Raw genomic sequence first — 21,703 nt, forward strand, 5'->3', positions numbered from 1 at the left:
AAAAGTTTGCAGTCAGAGACGAGTGAGGAGTTCATGTGTTTCATTAGTTTGCATAAATCTGTAATTATGTACAAAAATAATTTGTATGTACTGTACTAACTGTGTGATGATTACTATTTAGCTTTGCTCTGATGCCAATCATTGAAACATAATCCAATTTTATTAAGTTCCTCAGAGCCTGGGAGAATGTTAGCTACAAGCCTGTTCTCCGCTCATTAGCATTGACCTTTATGGTTTGTTTATTTGGAATTTTAAAAATTTTTTTGGCCTCCTGCCCCAAGTTAACTTGCCTTTGTTTAATAATCTATACTGTCATTATGCCCTCTTGACCCAGAAGAAAGGCAGATGAATGGGAGTACCGCTGCCAACTTTACAGCTTCTGCACACAGGCAATGCGCCCAAATTCCTAGCATTTGACTCTGATTTCTTTTGTAACAAAGGGAGCGAAGAGAAAGAGAAGAACAGGTATTCAAGGTCCTTGTGGACTCATAATTAAGCACTGTTATATAATGTGATTAAATAGCACAGGGCATATAGTAAGTCCAATGTCAATATCATGTATTATCATTATTGTCGATGGTGTGGCTCTTCATATTTTTGAGCACCTCCACTTCAGTCTTGTGCCCCATCTTGAGTCTTTGTTCAAAGGTCTTGTACCCCTCAAATCTAAGTCCTACCTAACAGAGCAGCTGTTTTCTTTCTACCCTCTTCAAAAGGAACAAGAAAATGATCAGATAAAATGATCAGCCAGATAGGTGAAGATATGTGAAGACATGCTAAAAGAGAAGAACACTTGAGCCTGCAAGAAGACCAAATAGCGTCATGTTCAAAATCTATCAAATCTGAATGGCATATGTAAGACGAACATGGGTAGACCCTAAATCTACAAGTATTCAGATGACAAGTGGACTCTGAAGTTTAATGATTTGAGAGCTTGGCCGGGCGCGGTGGCTCAAGCCTGTAATCCCAGCACTTTGGGAGGCCGAGGCGGGCAGATCACGAGGTCAGGAGATCGAGATCATCCTGGCTAACACCATGAAACCCCGTCTCTACTAAAAATACAAAAAATTAGCCGGGAGTGGTGGTAGGCATCTGTAGTCCCAGCTACTTGGAGGCTGAGGCAGGAGAATGGCATGAACCCGGGAGGCAGAGCTTGCAGTGAGCCGAGATCATGCTACTGCACTCCAGCCTGGGCGACACAGCGAGACTCCATCTCAAAAAAAAAAAAAAAAAAAAAAAAAATGATTGAGAGCTTAAGACAAAATGAATTTTTTACTTCAGATAGTAGGTAATAAACTTAAAAATTAATTACTGAAATGGTCAGGTAGGAAATATACTTTTTTTAATTAAAAAAAATTTTAGAGATAGGGTCTTGCTGTGTTGCTAAGGTTGGAGTGCAGTGACATGATCATAGTTCACTGCAGCCTCAAGCTTCTGGGCTCAAGCAATCCTCCTGCCTCAGCCTCTCGAGTAGCTGGGACTACAAGCATGCACTACCACACCTGGCTAATTAAATTTTTTTTTTTTTTTTTTTTTTTTTTTTGTAGAAACAGGGTCTTGCTATGTTGCCAAGACTGGTCCTCGAACTCCTGGCCTCAAGCAGTCCTCCTGCCTCAGCCTCCCAAAGTGTTGGGATTACAGGCATGAGCCACAGTGCCCGTAGGATATATAATTGAATTACAAAATGTCAGAAATATTTAACAATCATTCTTGAAGTATCTATTATGAAATGATGCAAACTACTAGCCAGGGATGGTGGCATGTGCCTATGGTTTCAGCTACTCAGGAGGCTGAGGCTGGAGGATCACTTGAAGCCAGGAGTTCGAAACCAGCCTGGGCAACACAGCAAGATCCCATCTCTACAAAAAATACAAAAATCAACCAGGCATGGTAGTGTGCGCCTACAGGATCAGTTACTTGGGAAGTTGAGGTGGGAGGATTGCTTGAGCCCAGGAGGTTGAGGCTGCAGTGAGCTACAATTGTACCACTGCACTCCAACCTGGGCAACAAAGCAAGAAAGCAAGACATTATCTCAAATTAAAAAACAAAAACTGCCTAAAAATTTGGGAAATGATTATATTTTAAATAATTATATTATATTTAAAAGAAAATACATTTTAAAAGAAAAAACAATTAAAATTAAATGTATATCACAAATACAGTAATACAAAAATATGGAAGCTTGTGACAAAAGATACTTTATTAAATTGAAAGTAATTCTGGTAGGATTGGAGGCAGTTTTCTCCATTCAGAGAGCTATTTAATGTGATTTTGCTTTAAATTAACATTTTTCCATTTTACCTTTTTCTATTCTTTTATTTCGACTTTTCGATGTTACGTTTTAGGTGTGTCTCATAAATAGTGTATAGCTGGAATTTTTTCCTCAGTGGTAACAATCTCCCTCTCTCATGGTTTACTTTGCTTTTAACTTGTAAAACGATATAATTTACATTCATTGTGCATATTGATATAGACTTGTTTATAAAACATTAACTGATTATTTTCATTTTTCCTACTTTTTCCATGCCTCTTTCGTCATCTTCCTTGCATTAAAAAAAAAATTAACAAGGTTTTTATTCATTTTTTTAAATTCTCTGGCTCTTTTTTCTTTTGGTTTGGAAGCTAAATATTCTATTGTTATTTTTCTGTTACTTTCCTTGAAACTTAAGTAAACAAAGCCCAAGTGTAACCAATATCTTAGCCTTCTTCTCAAACTAAAATAACCTTGGAATACTTTATTCCACAATTAGACATCATAATTTTTATTATAAACAACATGCTTTAATTTTTTCATTTTTTAAGAGATGAGGTCTCACTCTGTTGCCCAGGTTAGAGTGCAGTGGTGGAGGGTCTTGCAGGTGCGGTTGGCCCCTGCAACTTCAGCCTCCAACTCCTGGGCCAAAACAGTCCTCCAGCCTCAGCCTCCTGAGTAGCTAGAACTACAGGCATGTATCACCAAACCTGGCTAATTGTTTTAATTCTGTAGAGATGGGGTCTCACTACGTTGCCCACACTGGTCTTGAACTCTTGGGCCCAAGCAATTCTGCCACCTTTGCCTCCTAAATTGCTGGGACTTACAGGCATGAGCCACCATGCCTGGCCAATAAACTACATATTTTCTAATATACTTGCTCACCATTCCTACTTGCGTATCATACGACCCTTCTAAAATCATTTCCTTGTATCTTGAAGTAGAGTCTTCAGAAGTTTCTTTAGTAAAGGTCTGCTGGTGGCAACATCCCCAGCCTTTCATTATCTAAAATGGTTGTTGTTTTACTCTCATTCTTGAGTTTTTTCTGGGTTTTCATTCAGCTGTTGATGATATTGTTCCACAATATCTGACTTTGTCTTTTCTTTTATAATATTTTATTGAAGCATAACAGGCACACATCATTCTGGCTTTTCTGTGTGTGTTGACATGTCTTCCATGTTTCATTGTCATACTTCTATAAGTGCTCCACCTTTTTCCTTTGTCTGCTTTTAAGATCTTCTCTTTGCTTTTGATATTTTGCAATTTCACTAGGGCCTATCTAGGTACAGTTTTATTTTTATTGATCTTGTTTGCTAAGCTTTCTGCACATATAAGTTTTTCATCAGAACCTCATTTTGCTCTTCAGTCACCACCTCTCCTCTGTTCTTTCTATTCTCTACCTCTGTGACTCTGATTGATTATATGTACGGTAGGCCTCATCATTGCATCCTCCATATTCCTTCCACATATTTCGTATGTCTAGGCTGATACACTCTCTTCAGTTGCTATTAATTCCCTATTGAATCTGTTCATTGAGTTTTTATTTTAACAATTATATTTCTCACTTTTTTTCTACTCTGTGCTTATCCAATCCCTCCCTCCCTCCCTCCCTCCCTTCCTTCCTTCCTTCCCTCCCTCCTTCTCTCCCTCTCTCCCTACTTTCCTCCCTCCCGCCCCCGCTTCCTCCCTCTCTCCTCTCTCCTCTCCCCCTTCCCTTCCCTCCCCCTTCCTCCCTCCTCTCCCTCCCTCCCCTCCCTTCCCCCTCCCTCCCTCCCTCCCTCCCTTCCTCCCTCCCTCTTTCCCTCCCTCTCTCTCTCTCTCTCTTTTTCTTGTTCTTGTTTTTGGTTGCTGTTTTAGTTTTGGGTTTTTGTTTATTTGTTTTGTTTTGAGACGGGGTCTCCCTCTGTCACCCAGGCTGAAGTGCAGTGGCATGATCATGACTCACTGCAGCCTCAACATCCCAGACTCAAGGGGTCCTCTCACCTCAGCCTCCTGGGTAGCTGGCACTACAGGTGCAAGTCACCACACCTGGCTAATTTTTGTATTTTTTGTAGAGATAAGGGTCTTGCCATGTTGCTCAGGCTGGTCTGAAACTCCTGGCCTCAAGTGATCTGCCTGCCTCAGCCTCCTAAAGTGCTGGGATTACAAGCATAATCCACTGTGCCTGGCTATAATTTTCATTTTTGAAAGTTCCATTAGGCTCTTTTGTAAATCTACCTCTCATTTGGTTTCTTGATCAAGTTTATGATCCCATTCTTTATTTTACAAATACTTCCCACTTAATTATTTTATGTCCTTTAATAATTTTAAAATCTGGGCCGGGCGCGGTGGCTCAAGCCTGTAATCCCAGCACTTTGGGAGGCCGAGACGGGCGGATCACGAGGTCAGGAGATCAAGACCATCCTGGCTAACATGGTGAAACCCCGTCTCTACTAAAAAAATACAAAAAACTAGCCGGGCGAGGTGGCGGGCGCCTGTAGTCCCAGCTACTCGGGAGGCTGAGGCAGGAGAATGGCGTGAACCCGGGAGGCGGAGCTTGCAGTGAGCTGAGATCCGGCCACTGCACTCCAGCCTGGGCGACAGAGCGAGACTCCGTCTCAAAAAAAAAAAAAAAAAAAAAAAAAAAAAAAAAAAAAAAAAAAAAAAATAAAATAAAATAAAATCTGAACACCTTGGGGTCTAAGTCAGTTTATTTCCTTCTTATTCATCAATCTGACTTGTTTCTTTGTTTTTGCTGATCTTTGACTGTGAACTCATATTTGCTTGATATTAATCCATGCAAATGATGCCGATTTCTAAAAAGAGAACTTGTGCCTGTTTTTGCTGCTACTGAAATGCGCCAATTTTAAAGTCCCCTTTGGAGTTCCCTAGTTTGCACCAGAAATAGGGACTAGAAGCTGTAGGGGTAAGAAAGTCCTTGAAGATTTCCTTTACTTCTCCTGAGTCCTACAGTATATTAAAAGCTGTCATTTGTCTCAAAGGAGATTTAAAAAAAATTTTAAACTTCTTAAGCAATTAACATGGTGTTTGATACTGTAGTTATTTAACAAATAAGTAATTTTAAAAATGTATAAAAATAATGGCAATAACATTCATGGGGCATAGCCTTATGCCAGCCCCTTTGCCAGTTTTAGTCTTCCCAACAACCTTACAAGGTCAATACAATTATTGTGATTTGTTTATTTTACAAATTGGAAATGGCTGTTGTGACTTTAACCCAAGTCTGTCTTGCTCCAAAGCCCATGCACATAATTGCTATGTACGTTGTTTTGGCATAAATGAATAAATATAAAATTTCTCTCATTACATTAATATTTCTTGAGGATTTATAATAGTAATACATTTATTATAAACAAATAGTAAAAGATCTAAGCATTGTTTTGTAAGTACTGGGACCTAACAATGAACAAAAAAGAAAAATATTTCACCTATGTGGCGCTTATATTATAGTGGAAGGAAGAAGACAAAGCACAAGTACTTAAGCACATTTAAAATATGAAATATGTAAGGAAGATTGAGTTTACCAAGAGCCGGGCAAGACTATTACTATTTTACTTTAAGTGACCAGGAAAAACCTCACTGACAGGTGATATTTGAGCAGAATATATGAAGGAATAAGTTTAAATTTTAGCTGTCTTGATACAACATGAGACACACTATATATCATTTAAACATGAAACAAAATTGGATTTTCTTTGATAAAAGTCATGTTCTCAAACAGTTATTTTTTTTATTTTTTGACATGCCGGGTTGCTCCATCGCCCAGGCTGGAATGCAGTGGTGGGATCTTGGTTCAGTGAAACCTCCGCCTCCTGCGTTCAAGCGATTCTCCAGCCTCAGCCTCCTGAGCAGCTGGGATTACACGCATGCACCACCACGCCCAGCTAAGTTTTGTATTTTCAGTAGAGATGGGGTTTCACACTGTTGCCCAGGCTGGTGTCAAACTTCTGAGCTCAAACTGATCTACCCGCCTCGACCTCCCAAAGTGCTAGAATTACAGGTGTGAGCCACCACTCCCAGCCTCTAAGAGTTTTGTGTTGTTGTTGCTGTTGTTTTTTGAGATGGAGTCTCACTCTGTTACCTAGGCTGGAGTGCAATGGCGCAATCTTGGCTCACTGCAATCTCCACCACCCGGGTTCAAGCGATTCTCCTGCCTCAGTCTCCCTAGTAGCTGGGATTACAGGCACCTGCCACCACGCCTTGCTAATTTTTCTATTTTTAGTAGAGACGGGGTTTCACCATGTTGACCAGGCTGGTCTCGAACTACCGGCCTCAGGTGATCCACCTGCCTTGGCCTCCCAAAGTGTTTAGATTAGAGGCATGAACCACTGTGCCCAGCCAAGAGTTATTTTTAATATTAATAATGTATTATACTATGCTTTCTATTTAAAATAATCAAATATCATTGTATTATATTTTTTTGACCTCATTCTGGAAAGCTAATGGGTAAAACATCAGAGTGAAATGGTTATTAACGTGTTTGAATTCAGATGCATTTATACCTCCCTGTGTGATCTTGGGTGAGTCACCGTACCTTTTTGGTCTTAGTTTCCTAAAGTGGGAATAAAATACAATGTCTTCTTCATATGGTTATTGTGAGGATTAAACAAATCAACAAATGTAATACAGAGAACAATGCCTATAATAAGTGCCAGCTGTTATTATTCTTCTCATTTTCTAGTTGAGTAATTCTAGATGCAGAATGATTGCTGAAAAACAAGATTGTAACATGTAAATTCCCAGGTTTCAGCAGGGAAGCAGTCTAATTGCCTAAACAAGCTTGAAGTCTATTTTTGAATCATTTCAACATTCACTTCCTAGCATCTCTTTTCATGCATTGCGCTTTGGTTAGAGCAATTTAAGTTGCTACTAACAGGATTTCAGGGTTAAAGTCAACAGAATATATATGATTCTGCAAATATCTTTTCAAAAAGATAGATGGGCAAACCCTTTCTGATTGCAGTTTTCTCCCATTTTCTTATTTGTTTTTCAAATTTTAATTATATTTTTAAAAATTTTTGTGGGTGCATAGTAGGCATATATATTTATGGGGTACATAAGATATTTTGATACAGGCATGTAATGTGAAATAAGCACATCATGGAGAGTGGGGTATCCATCTCCTCAAGCATTTATCCTTTGAATTACAAACAGTTCAATTACATTCTTTATTTTACAATATACAATTATTATTGACTCTAGTCACGCTATTGTGCTGGCAAATCATCTAATTTATTCTATTTTTTTGTATCCATTAACCATCCCCACCTCCCCCCGCCCAACTCTCCAGTACCCTTCCCAGCCTATGGTAACCATCCCTCTACTCTCTTTGTCCATGAGTTCAATTGATTTGATTTTAGATCCCACAGATAAGTGAGAACAGTGATGTTTGTCTTTCTGTGCCTGGCTTATTTCACTTAACATAATGATCTCCAGTTCCATCCATGTTGTTGCAAATGACAGGATCCCATTCTTTTTTATGGCTGAATAGTATTCCATTGTGTATAAGTACCACATTTTCTTTATCCATTCATCTATCGATGGACACTTAGGTTGCTTCCAAATCTTAGCTACTGTAAACAGTGTTGCAACAAACATAGGAGTGCAGACATCTTTTCTATGTACCGATTGCCTTTCTTTTGGATTTATACCCAACAGCAGGGTTGCTGGATCACATAGTACCTCAATTTTTAGTTTTTTTGAGGAACCTCCAAACTGTTCTCCATAGTGGTTGCACTAATTTACATTTCCACTAACAGTGTACAAGGGTTCCCTTTTCTCCATATTCTTGTCAGCATTTCTTATTGCCTGTCTTTTGTAGTAAGCCATTTTAACTGGGAAAAGACGATATCTCACTGTGGTTTTGATTTGCATTTCTCTGGTGATCTCAGTGATGTTGAACACCATTTCATAATGCCTGTTTGCCATTTGTATTTCTTATTTTGAGAAATGTCTATTCAACATCTTTTGCCCATTTTTAAATTGAATTATTAGATTTTTTTCCTATAGAGTTGTCTGAGCTCTGTATATGTTCTGGTTATTAATCCCTTGTCAGATGGGTCGTTTGCAAACATTTTCTCCCATTCTATGGGTTGTGTCTTCACTTTGTTAATTGTATCCTTTGCTGGATATTTGATGTGATCCCACTTGTCCATGTTTGCCTGTGCTTGTGGGGTATTGCTCAGGAAGAATTTGTCCAGACCAATGACCTGGAGATGTTTCCTGATGGTTTCTTGTAGTAGTTTCATAGTTTGAGGTCTTAGATTCATGTCTTTAATCCGTTTTGATTTGATTTTTGTATATGGTGAGACCTAGGGGTCTAGTTTCATTCTTTTGCACATGGATATCCAGTTTTCCCAGCATCATTTATTGAACACACTGTCTTTTCCCAGTGTTTGTTCTTGGCATCTGTCAAAACTGACTTCATTGTAGGTGTGTGGATTTGTTTCTTGGTTTTCTATTCTGTTCTATTAGTCTATTTGTCTGTTTTTAGTTTCCTCAAATTTTGGATTCAAATTGTGACTCCTATGTAAGGAATGATGTACAATTCTCAGCATGAATCCAGTACATTTTACTGATACACTGAAAGTACTAAAAATAAAATTATTTTTACTAATGGATGGTCTTTATTTCAGCTTATTATATATAGTAGAATAAATATGAAAAAAATTTCAAAGTAGAGGCCATTCTTTTCCCAGAAAAATCACAAATTGCTGAGGATTTGGGTGCCAGCTCTGCTTTCTAAACTTTCACATTCCATGAACATTCCGGTAAGGTAGCTAACAGTTATACGTAGCTATTGAACACGTGGAATGGACCTAGTACAAATTGAGATTATCTCTAAGTGTAAAACACACATTAGATTTCAAAGTCTTTGTATAAAAAATGAATATGTAAAATATTAATTTTTACATTAATTATATATTGGGATCTTAACGGTTTGGATATACATTGGTTTAAAATATATTATTAAAATTAATTTTACCTGTTTCTTTTTACTTTTGTAAATGTAGCTATTAAAAACTTTTAAATGATAAATGTGGCTCACATTATATTTCTATGGAATGGCACTGGTCCACACAGCTTTAGTAAATCCTTTCTTCTTTTCTTCTCTTCTCTTCTCTTTTCTTTTCTTTTCTTTCATATAGAGACAAGGTTTCCCTCTGTTGTCCAGGCTGGTCTCAAACTCCTGCCCTCAAGCAATCCTCCTGCCTGGCCTCGCAAAGTGTTGGAATTACAGGCATGAGCCACTGCACCTGCCCAGTAAATCCTTTCTGATACAGCCCTTAGTGCTTCCAACTAAGTACCAGTAATCATTTTCCTTCATTTCATGGGTATGGGGACAAAGAACTGCCAGTTCTGCCAGTCTTACCTTAAAAATCGGTCCACAGCCAAAAATATGGTCTTACTTTTTTTTTTTTTTTTTTTCTCTCTTTTTCGAGACGGAGTCTGGCTCTGTCGCCCAGGCTGGAGTGCAGTGGCCAGATCTCGGCTCACTGTAAGCTCCGCCTCCCGGGTTCACACCATTCTCCTGCCTCAGCCTCCCGAGTATCTGGGACTACAAGCAGCCGCCACCTCGCCTGGCTAGTTTTTTGTATTTTTTAGTAGAGACGGTGTTTCACCGTGTTAGCCAGGACGGTCTCAATCTCCTGACCTCGTGATCCACCCATCTCGGCCTCCCGAAGTGCTGGGATTACAGGCTTGAGCCACTGCGCCCGGCCGGTCTTACTTCATTTTCACTACCTTTACTATGCTTAGGACAAGGTGTTAGTTATTTCAGTACCCAAAATAAGGCTTTTCAGAATTTGTTCATACCTTTTTTTTTGAGATGGAGTCTTGCTCTGTCGCCCAGGCTGGAGTGCAGTGGTGCGATCTCTGCTCGCTGCAAGCTCTGCCTCCTGGGTTCAAGCGATTCTCCTGCCTCAGCCTCCTGAGTAGCTGGGACTACAGGTGCCCACCACCACGCCTGGCTAATTTTTTATACTTTTAGTGGAGACGGGGTTTCACTGTGTTAGCCAGGATGGTCTTGATCTCACCTTGTTAGTCAGGATGGTCTTGATCTCCTGACCTCGTGATCCACCTGCCTCCTCCTCCCAAAGTACTGGGATTACAGGTGTGAGGCACCACGCACGCCCGGCCACTTTTTTTTTTTTTTTAAGAGATGCAATCTAGCACCGTCACCCAGGCTGGAGGGTAGTGGTGCTATCTCGGCTCACTGCAACTTCTCTGTCTCCCAGGCTCAAACAAGTCTCTCCTGCCTCACCCTCCCGAGTAGCTGGGATTACAGGCGTACACCACCATGCCCGGCTGATTTTTGCATTTTAGTAGAGACAGGGTTTCACCATGTTGCCCAGGCTATCTTGAACTTCTGACCTCAGGTGATTTGCCCACCTAGGCCTCCCAAAGTCCTGGGTTTACAGGCATGAGCCACTGCACCCGGCCTTGTTCATACTTTTAGTTTCATTTAACTTGATTTGGGGGCACAAAGTTCAGTGGGATGGGAAAGAGAATAGAGAAGGAGAAAAGACAGGGATACCTCACCCATTTAAATACACGAGGAAATTAAACAATTTTAAATCATCAGATTACCGAGGACTACTTAGATGCTAACATATAATTTAGGTAAAGGTGGATGATAGAGGAAAAGATTCCCCAGGTTAATTACTTGGTTACTCACATATTCACCATGATTCACCAAATCCCACAGTAATTACACTCCTTCTCTCGGGCGTGTTCCTAACAAGAATCTATTAATTTGACTAAACATCAGATCCACGTCTTACAGGGCACACTGTCAGGGGCACCACACAGAGGTAGCGGCCTCCTGTTTGGCGCTGCTGTCTCTTGCCAAGATGCTCTATTGTGAAGGGTTGTGGGGGAGACAGAGGACAAAGAAGACACTGGATTTTCCAATGACAGCCTAGGAAGGGATTTCCCTCTCTGCAGGAGGAAGAGGGCAGAGTCTCTTAAGAAATCATCTTCATGAAGTCTGAAACCCCTGGGAGTTTGAAACACGCTTGACCCCGTGAGTTTCAGATACAGGGTTGGAACCTTGCCTGTGGGCTGCCACAGTTTGGGAGGAGGCAAGGAACTGAGCTCTTCATCTACTCACTTACGCTGCTCTGAGCCACTTTCCCAAAGGTTGCCTTTTCCCTTCTGTGCTTTATTTGCTTATTCACATAGTCATGCCCTAACTCGAAGACAACTCAGTGGGTGCTGTAATGGTTGTCAGATATGTTTCAGATATACTGGGATAATGCATGCTGTCTCTCTGTGATGTGGGCCAGTCTTTGCAAGTCTATGTACAATTATAGTAATTAGATTTACCTTCTCTAAATCTACTAACACAGAAAGAAGATATGTAGAATCTTTTTAGTATAACTGTAAGTAGAAAATTCCATGAATTATGAAAAGAGAGTAGTATGTGTGAAGATGTGTTTCTGTTCAGATTATAACTTATTTTGAGAAACTGTGCAACATTCTAATGTATTAAGAAAGTTTGATTGTCCTCAAATTTCCTACTTAGAACTATCATTTTAATTCATTTTCCTGAAAGATTTCAAGGATCTGGGTAGAAAATGGCAACTAAAAATGTAATTAGACATGATTTACCATAACTAGGACTTAAAAAAAAAAAAACTACACTATTTCTTTAACACTTCTAATTATCTGGCTCTGGTGAGAGCATTTATGATTGCTTTCTTGGAAACCTTTCCTTAGTAACTATTCACATACCACTCCAGATGGGTGTTTCATATTTGTTACTGCTTACTGCCCTTTGGACCTAAATTTCATTTTGCATAAAGCTAGCACATGAGAAAACTAATGAAAAGGATGTATAATTTCCTGTCTCTTAGAAAAATCCCATTCCTTTTCTTCTGAGAGTGAGTGAAATATGTAACTCTATATATAGTTTTCAATATGCAGTAATTATATTCAAATGTCTTTCAAGTTAGTATTTTCTTCTGAGTACTATTGCTCTAGTATAAGTTCAGAATTCTAGTGTAGCCAGCCTACATGATACACAAGCCGTAATGTACTTTCCAAATCTTGCATACCACACAGAATTTCTATATGCCAGTCTGTTTGGGACACCCTCATTCCTTATGCCCCCATGGGACCATCTGAGTCATGACTTGAAAATCCAGATGAGGTTCCCTCATGCTCAGGATCCCTTGAAAATGCCACATTCCCCAAAGAAGGTGACACCTGAAGCTACTGCTCCACTTTCAATGGCCAATGACTGTATCCCATTGCTTGGTGTGTTGAGAGTCACTTTTCTGAAAGTTCCTTGACTTTGTGACAGGTCTGTCTCACTTTCCCCTTTGAGCTTCCACCTGCAGCCTGAGTTTTCCACTGCTTCCCTGTCTCAATCAGTGGTTCTTCCTCCAGCAGCAGATCTGGGAGCAGCTTCAAGAAAAGGTTCATCAGACATTCTCTCCTAACACTTAAACCATCTCACACCATCAGACGGGTTTCTGGATAATGAGCTTTTAATTGGCTCATATGTTTTTGAAAATGTCATCTTTTTGCTGTTAAATTTGATTCTCTTACCATTACATTCTTCTTTTGGGAGTGAATTCAAATGAGGGCTGGTTTAATTGGGTCATCTATCCTAAACCTTCATGAATGACCAGAGAAAAGGTACTCCATTCATAAATAATTTGTTCATGATGTATGAGACCCACGTGCTTTTTGTTTTGTTATTGTAATACTGTTGTTTTGGTTTTGTTTGTTTCTTTTTACTTTTTTTTTCTTTTTTCTTTTTTTTTTTTTTTTTTTTTTTTTTGAGACAGAGTCTCTGTTGTCCAGGCTGGAGTACAGTGGCATGATCTTCACTCATTGTAACCTCCACCTCCTGCGTTCAAGTGATTCTCCTGCCTCAGCCTCCCAAGTAGCTGGGATTACAGGCATGGGCCACCACACCTGGCTAATTTTTGTATTTTTTGTAGAGACGGGGGTTTTGCCATGTTGCCAGGCTGGTCTTGAACTCCTGATCTTAGGTGATCCACCCGCCTCGACCTCCCAAAGTGCTGGGATTACAGGAGTGAGCCACCGCATCCAGCCTGTTTCCTTCTTTCTATTAGCTAGTTTTATTTGTGGCTGAGCTTTACAAGAACATATGAAAAAAGTTCTGCCTTAGCACAGGCACCCTTAAACTGGCCTATCTATACTTTCTTGTGGGTTTTCTTCTGCCACAACAACATCGTGTTCATTCAGCTTGAACAACTGCAATTGCAAACATGGAGCATGTCAGCCATCACCCGGGGAGCGCAGGGTCCCAAGAACTCAGCTCGACTCTGCTTATCTGAGAGGCCCACTCAGTCTGGCAACAGGAATCCTCTGCGCATTCCTCCTCGACAGAAATCAGCAATACAGGTTCCTTTATCCATTTATTTTTCTGGATCACAAAGTTGTCTCTAAAGCTCCAAATAATAATTTCTGGAGGATACCTTTTTATGTGATAATGTTTAATCAGGATATAATTCATATAACATGAAATTTACCATTTTAAAGTGGTTTTTAGTACAGTCAGTTGTTTTTAGTATATTTGCAGTGTTGTACAATCATCACCACTATATGATTCCAGAACATTTCCACCATTCCAAAAAGCACCTCTGCATACCTGTGAGCAGTCATTTTCCATTCCCTGCTTCCCCCATCCCTTGGAAGCCTCTAGTTTACTGTCTATTTGGATTACATATTCTGGATATTTCATATAAATAGAATCATACAATACATCGTCTTTTGTGTCTTTTTTTCCACTTAGGTAATGTTTTCAAAATTTATCTCCGTTGTAGCATGAATCAGTACTTCAATTCCATTTATGGCTGGATAGTATTTCATTTACACATATACAATATTTTATTTATCCATTTCCAAGTTGATAGCCATTTGAATTGTTTTGGTTTTTTTGTTTGTTTGTTTTTTGTTTTTTGGCTAGTTTGAACTAATGCTGCTATGAACATTTGTGTACAAGTTTCTGTGTGAACATGTTTTCAATTCTCTCATCTATGTGCCTAGAAGTGGGATTGCTGGGTCACATGGTAACTCTAGTTTCACTTTTTGGGCAAATGTCAGTCTGTTTTCCACAGCACTACCATTTTAAAATCCCAGCAAGAATGTACGAGCGTTTCAACTTCACGGCACCACTTGTCATTATTTCTCTTTTTAATCATAAGTGTGCAGCAGAATTTTCCACGATGTCATTGTTTTATCAGCTCATGGAACGGGTACTTGTAAATTCGTACGTTTCACAACATTCTCAGACTTAATTTATAACATATCTACATCTAATATACATACGTGTCTCATATATCTAGCTAACTTGCTGACTGTCACATAAACAAAAGCCAGAATCTCTTAGGGATTCTCAGCAATTTTTGTTTTTGGAGTATAAAGGGGTCCTTAGGCCAAGAAGTAAAAAATATGCTGGTCTAAAGAGATTAAGCAACATAACTATGTTTTCTACGACGTGTTTTATTTCTACTATTCTGGAAAGAAGACAAAAGATTTTTTTAAGAGATGGGGACTCACTATGTTGTCCAGGTTGAACTTAAACTCCTGGGCTCAAATGATCCTACCACTTTAGCCTCCCAAGGAGCTGAGACTATAGGCATACACCACCGTTCCTGGTCATATATATATGTAAATATATATATAAATTATAAATATATATATAAATTTTGGGGTATGCTGCATACTTGTTTAAAATTCATTAACTTATAAGAATTGCCCAGTTCTTAAAATTGTGTGAACCTTTTGTAAGATTTGATACCTTACCGTATCCATGTTACACTTCGATTTACAAGTAGTTTCAAAACATGGACATTAAATAATTCTGGGGAGGAAAGGAATTAGAAAATAAATAGTTCTGCACTAACCCCAGATAATTGTCCAGGTTAAGATTTTCATAAAAGCATAAGTGATTTTACAAAACCAAATTTTACCTCCCTGCAATTATTATCTGATTCCTAGAGAATCTTTACCTTAGAGCTTCCCTCTCAGAAACTAAAGGAGAGAGTATCTGAAGAATGACGGGAAGGTTCTCAAAAATGAAATTCTGCCAGTGTACTGATAAATAAGCTGGATTGCTATAAAGAAATGGAAATAGGTTCATGTACAGAATAGAGAAGATGGGACCTGCAGTAAGAAACAAATGAATGAAAATACATTTTTGGTTTTAACCAGCTTGTTCTATTTGTCTCCTACTCTAACCCAACTTGGACTATGTGACACAGAGCAGCGCTTTCCCTGGGAAAAGTAGTTTTTAGAAACAAAGCAAGTTTTTTTTTTTTTTTTTTTTTTTTTTTTTTTTTTTTTTTTTTTTTTTTTTTTGAGAGGAGGTCTCTCTCTGTCCCTAGGCTGGAGTGCAGTGTCATGATCTCGGCTCACTGCAACCTCTGCCTCCCAGGTTCAAGCGATTCTCCTGCCTCGGCCCCTCGAGTAGCTGGGACTACAGGCATGCGCCACCACACCCAGTTAATTTTTGTATTTTTAATAGAGACAGGGTTTCACCATGTTGGCCAGGATGGTCTCTATCTGACCTCGTGATCCGCCCGCCTCAGCCTCGCAAAGTGCTGGGATTACGGGCGTGAGCCACCGCACCCAGTCACAGAAATAAAGCAAGTTTTAAGTTTTATTTCAGTGACAGTCTGGCACAAAGTGACGGTGACTATGTAGAACAGGCCCCTTCCCACCCCTCTGACTTATTAAATAGTTCTAAGATTGGAGGAGAGAGAGACTAGGAGAAGGAATAAAATTAGAAGTAGTGGCTGGGCGCGGTGGCTCACGCCTGTAATCCCAGCAGTTTGGGAGGCCAAGGCCAGTGGATAACCTGAGGTCTGGAGTTCGAGAGCAGCCTGACCGACATGGAGAAACCCCATTTCTACTAAAAATACAGAATTACCCAGGCATAGTGGTGCACGCCTGTAATCCGAGCTACTCGGGAGGCTAAGGCAGGAGAATTGCTTGAACCCGGCAGGCGGAGGTTGCAGTGAGCCAAGATCATGCCACTGTACTACTGCACTCCAGCCTGGCGACAGAGCCAGACTCTGTCTTAAAAAAAAAAAAAAAAAAAAAAAGAGGTAGTGTATGGACCATGTGCTCTGCCCCCATCTCCATCCTCCAGAAGAAGTTGGGAGTGCCCAGTGAAATCTTTTTTAAAATTTGAGGATCTGAAGGAGAGAAGACCTGGGTTATAGCCTAGGGTGACAAATAGGCAGCCTTGAGAGAATGCTTACCCCTGTTCCATGCCATTCTGGTGTAGAAATGATGACAACGTATATACTCCTCAAGACGTCACCTCATTCAACCCCATAGCTCCAAACTGTGTCTGATATACCAGCAACTACCAAATGCTATCTTGCTGCAGGCCAGACTTCCCTTCACAGTTTTAGACTAAGATATCCAACTGCCCACTCAACATGTCCATTCAGGTCTTTCACAAGCATCTCAATTTCAACATGTTGAAAACCCAATTTATAATTTTCCCCATGCAAATAGCTCCCTTGTTACTGTTTGCTATATAAGTTAGTAATATCATTTCCTAGCTCAGTAAAATTGACCTGTCCACCTAGATGTTTAATAGGCATCTCAAACTTAACAAGGACAAAAATAACTCTTTACTTTTAGTACTTATTGTTTATTATATCTGTTAATAGTACTACAAGACACCCCCAATTGCTTAGGCAAAACTTTCATTGCTGTATTGGACCTTTCCTTTCCTTTCCTTTCCTCTTCTCTCCTCTCCTCTCCTCTCCTCTCCTTTCCTTCCCCCTTCCCTTCCCTTCCATTCCTTTTCTTTTCTTTTCTTTCTTTTTGAGACAGAGTTTCGCTCTTGTTGCCCAAGCTGGAGTGGAATGGCACAATCTTAGCTCACTGCAACTTCCGCCTCCCAGGTTGAAGTGATTCTCCTGCCTCAGCCTCCCAAGCATCTGGGATTACAGGCGCCTGCCACCATGTCCAGCTCAGTTTTGTATTTTTAGTGAAGACAGAGTTTCATCATGTTGGCCAGGCTGGTCTCGAACTCCTGACCTCAGCTGATCCATTTGCCTAGGCCTCCCAAAGTGCTGGGATTACAGGCCTGAGCCACCGCACCTGGCTGGATTCTTCTCTTTTATTCACTCTCCACGCCCAGTTCCAACATAAAACTGTAGCTTCTGTCTTCACTTTGGAGATCTGACCACTGCTTTCTACTTCCTCTGCCACCAACTAGCTCACATTAGCTTTTGCTTGGGCTGAACCAATCACCTTGTAAACATCTCTGAACTTCCACTTTAGGACCATCTATTCTCCCTACAGCAGCCAGAAAGAATTTTTAAAATACTGACCTTTTCAGAGGCATTTCATTACACATAGAAGGAAATAAAAACCTTCCTCTGGCTTTCAACGTTCCTATAATGTGCCCTGTCCCGACTTCTTTAAACTCATTCCACTTTCCATTCACCCACTAAATACAGCCACAGTGGCCTCTCTGTTCCTGGGGTTGCCAGAAAAGGATTCCCATTAAATTTTTTTTCAGTTAATTGATTTTTATTTTTATAGCAGTCTTTGGTTTACAGAAAAACTGAGCAGAAAGTACAGACAGTTCCTATTTACCCTCCCCAATCCATATACAGCTTCTCTTACTGTTACCATTTGGCATTAGTGTGGTACATTTGTTACAACCAATGAACCAATATTGACATGATATTATTAACTCAAGTCCATAATTTACATCAGGATTCACTCTTTATGTTGTACAATTCTAAGAGCTTTGGCAAATGTGTAATGACATTTGCTTATCAGCAGTTTGTTTATCTTCTTTGGAGATTATAGTATTATGCAGCCTAGTTTCACTGCCCTAAAAATTCCCCACTCATTCAACTCCCTTCCCACACTCCATCAATCTCTGGCAACCACTGATCATTTTACTGTCTCTATAGTTTTGCCTTTTCCAGAATATCTCGTAGTTGGAATCATACAGTATGTAGCCTTTCCAAACTGGCTTATTTTGCTTAACAATATGCTTTGAAGGTTTCTCTATGTCTTTTTGTGACTTGCTTGACAGCTCATTTCTTGTTGAATAATATTCCATTGTATGAACAAACCACAGTTTGTTTATCCATTCACCTATCGAAAGACATCTTTCTGCTTCCACGTTTTGGCAATTATGAATAAAGCTGCTATAAACATTCATGAGCAGGTGTCTTAGTCTGCTTTTGCTGCTGTAACAGAATACCTGAGACTGTGTAATTTATAACAAACAAGTGTATTGGCTCACAGCTCTGGAGGCTGGAAAGTCCAGTATCAAGGTGACAGTATCTTGCAAGGACCTTCTTGCTGCATCATTATATGGTGGAAGACATCAGATGGTGGAAGGGCAAAGAGAGGGCAAGAGAGAGAGAGACAAAGGGGGGTGAACTCATCCTTCTATAAAGAACCCACTTCTGTAAGAACAAACCCATTCCAAACATAACCACATTAATCCATTCATGAGGCCCTCATGGCCTAATGACCTCTTACAGGTCCCACCTGTTAATACTGTTACAATGGCAATTACATTTCAACATGAGTTTGGGAAGGAACAAACATTCAAACCATAGCAGCAGGTTTTTGTATGGACATAAGTTTTCAACTCATTTGGATAAATAGCAAAGAGTGTGATTGCCAGATCATATGGTAAGACTATGTTTAGCTTTGTAAAAAACTGTCAAAATATCTTGCAAAGTGGCTGTACCATTTTGTATTCCCACCAGCAATGAATGAGAGTTCCTGTTGCTACACATCCTCACCAGCATTTGGTGTTGTCAGTATTTTGGATTTTAACCATTCTAATAGGTATATAGTTTGTTTTAATTTGCAATTCCCTGATGACATGACATTGAGCATCTTTTCATATGCCATGTGCTATCTGTAAATCTTCCTTAATGAGTGGCTGTTTAGATCATTTACTCATTTTTAATTAAATAGTTTGGTTTCTTATTGTGAAGTTTTAAGGCTTTTTTTAAAATTTTGGATACAAGTTCTTTGTTAGATATATGTTTTACAAATGCTTTCTTTCAGTATGTGGCTTGTCTTTTCCTTAATAGCATCTTTCACAGAAAACAAGTTTTAATTTTAATCACCAATGCAAGGCTACTTAGTTTTTCTCGTATGTTATCTTCTAGAAGTTTTATAATTTTATGGTTTAGGTTCTGTGGTTTCATAGTTAGGCCTATGATCAATTTTGAGTTAATTTTTATAAAGAGGGTAAGGTCTTTGTCTAGATTTGCTTTTTGTTTTTTCTTTGTGCATGTGAACGCCCAATTACTTTAGCAAGATTTGTTGAAAAACTATACTCTTTTCATTGAGTTGCCTTTGCTCCTTTGTCAAACATCAGTTAAACATATTTATGTGGGTCTATTTCTGGGCTCTCCATTGTGTCCTATTGATCTGTTCATCTACTCATTTGCCAACACCACATTGTCTTGATTAATGTAGTTTTATAATCAATTTGGGCTGTGTCCGTCCTCCAACTTTGATTTTCTTCTTCAATACTGAGTTGGCTATTCTGGGTCTTTTGCCCCTCCACATAAACTTTAGAATTAGTTTGTCAATATCTTCAAAATAACTTTCTGAGATTATGATTGAGATTGCATTGAATCTGTAGCACATATTGGAAATAAATTATATCTTAACAACGTTGAGTCTTACTATCCAGGAACATGGACTATCTCTCTATTTATTTAGATACTTTTTATTTCTTTAATCAGAATTTTGTTGCCTTCCCCGTATAGATCTTGTACATATTTTGTTAGATTTACATATGCCTAAGTATTTCCTATTTTGATGCTAAGGTAAATGGTGGTGTGTTTTAAATTTCAAGTTCCAATTGCTCATGCTAGTATATAGAAAGGCAACTAATTTTTGTATATTAGCCTTATATCTTGTACTCTTGATGTAATTACTTATTAGTTCTAAGAGGTTTTATTTTTTCTTTGGAATTTTCTGCATGTTCTTAGTTAAATTTGTATTTCAGATAAGCAACAAAGTTTTCTTTTCTTAGTATAGCATGTACCAAATAGTGCATCATACATATTCATATTTTAAAACAATGTTGCTTCTTTGAAATTCAAAATTAACTGGGTCCCTTGATTTTTACTCATTAATATGGCAACTCTATTTCTCATCTCACCAAGCTCATTTCTGCCTCAAATAGTTTCATCAATTAGTACCTCTTCCTGGAACATTCTTTTTCCTATTTTGCATGGTTGGCTGCTTCTTGTTGTTCAAAATTAAATTTAAATGTTATCTCCTCAGACAAGCTTCCCTAACCCAATCCAAAGTGACCTCCCAGTCCTTCTTTCTTACATCTGCCTATTTTAATGCTTTGCAACGGCAGTCGTCACTTAACAATTTATTGACTGATTGATCAATCAATTGTTTGATCTGCCCCCTCCTCTCCCCAGTCCGTCTCACTAACATGCATTTTCGTGCTTGGCACTCTCCTCTCAACACTTAGAACACCTGGCCCATAGTAGGTACTGAACAAACACTTGTTGAATTGATGACTGAATGAACTTAAACCACCAGGGTTAGTAATCCTTTAACCCTTCCTCTTCTCCGTATTTTTGTTTGTTTGTTTGTTTTTTTGAGACAGAGTCTCACTCTGTCGCCCAGGCTGGCGTGCAGTGGGGCGATCTTGGCTCCGCCACAACGCCCGGCTAATTTTTTGTATTTTTAGTGGAGACGGGGTTTCACCATGTTAGGCAGGATGGTCTCCATCTCCTGACCTCGTGATCCACCCGCCTGGGCCTCCCAAAGTGCTGGGATTAGAGGTTTGAGTCACCATGCCCGGCCCTTAATGTTTATGTCTAATTAATCACAAGTCGTGTCCCCAAATCCCACCAAATATATCTTAAACCCATCCTCTTCTCAGGTTTCCAGTGTCAGTCCTCGGATCAGGGAGGAACTACGACATCTTCTAGCATCCTGAAGACAGTACTGACTCCTACTCCCACCCAGTAGATTCTCATTGTCTGTCTTTTCCATTACTCTAAGCTCCACCAAGCAGGGACAGTGTCTGAATGCTGCTGTATCCTCCCTGTCATGCACAGAGACTGATGCAGAGTCAATATTTACTAGGTGTTAGCTATGATTATTTTACAATAGTTACAATAAGCATTTATTAGAAACCCATTTGATTTCACTGAAAGATGCATACTGATTAGAAAGAAATGTAATCTTACCAATGACAAAACACTACAGATACTCCTGAAATCCTCTGTTTCCTTGCAAACTCAGTTACCTAAAATGAGCAGTTCTCAAATGTTTTGGTTTCGGGACCCATTAACGCTCTTAAAAATCATTGAGGGTGCCAAAGAACTTGTTTATGTAGATTATAACTACCAATATTTACTGTATTAGCAATTAAAACTGGGCCAGGCGTGGTGGCTCATGCCTGTAATTCCAGCACTGGCAAATCACCTG

This window comes from Rhinopithecus roxellana, chromosome 9 (genome assembly GCF_007565055.1).
Source record: "Rhinopithecus roxellana isolate Shanxi Qingling chromosome 9, ASM756505v1, whole genome shotgun sequence".
In the NCBI taxonomy this organism is placed as follows: Eukaryota; Metazoa; Chordata; class Mammalia; order Primates; family Cercopithecidae; genus Rhinopithecus; species Rhinopithecus roxellana.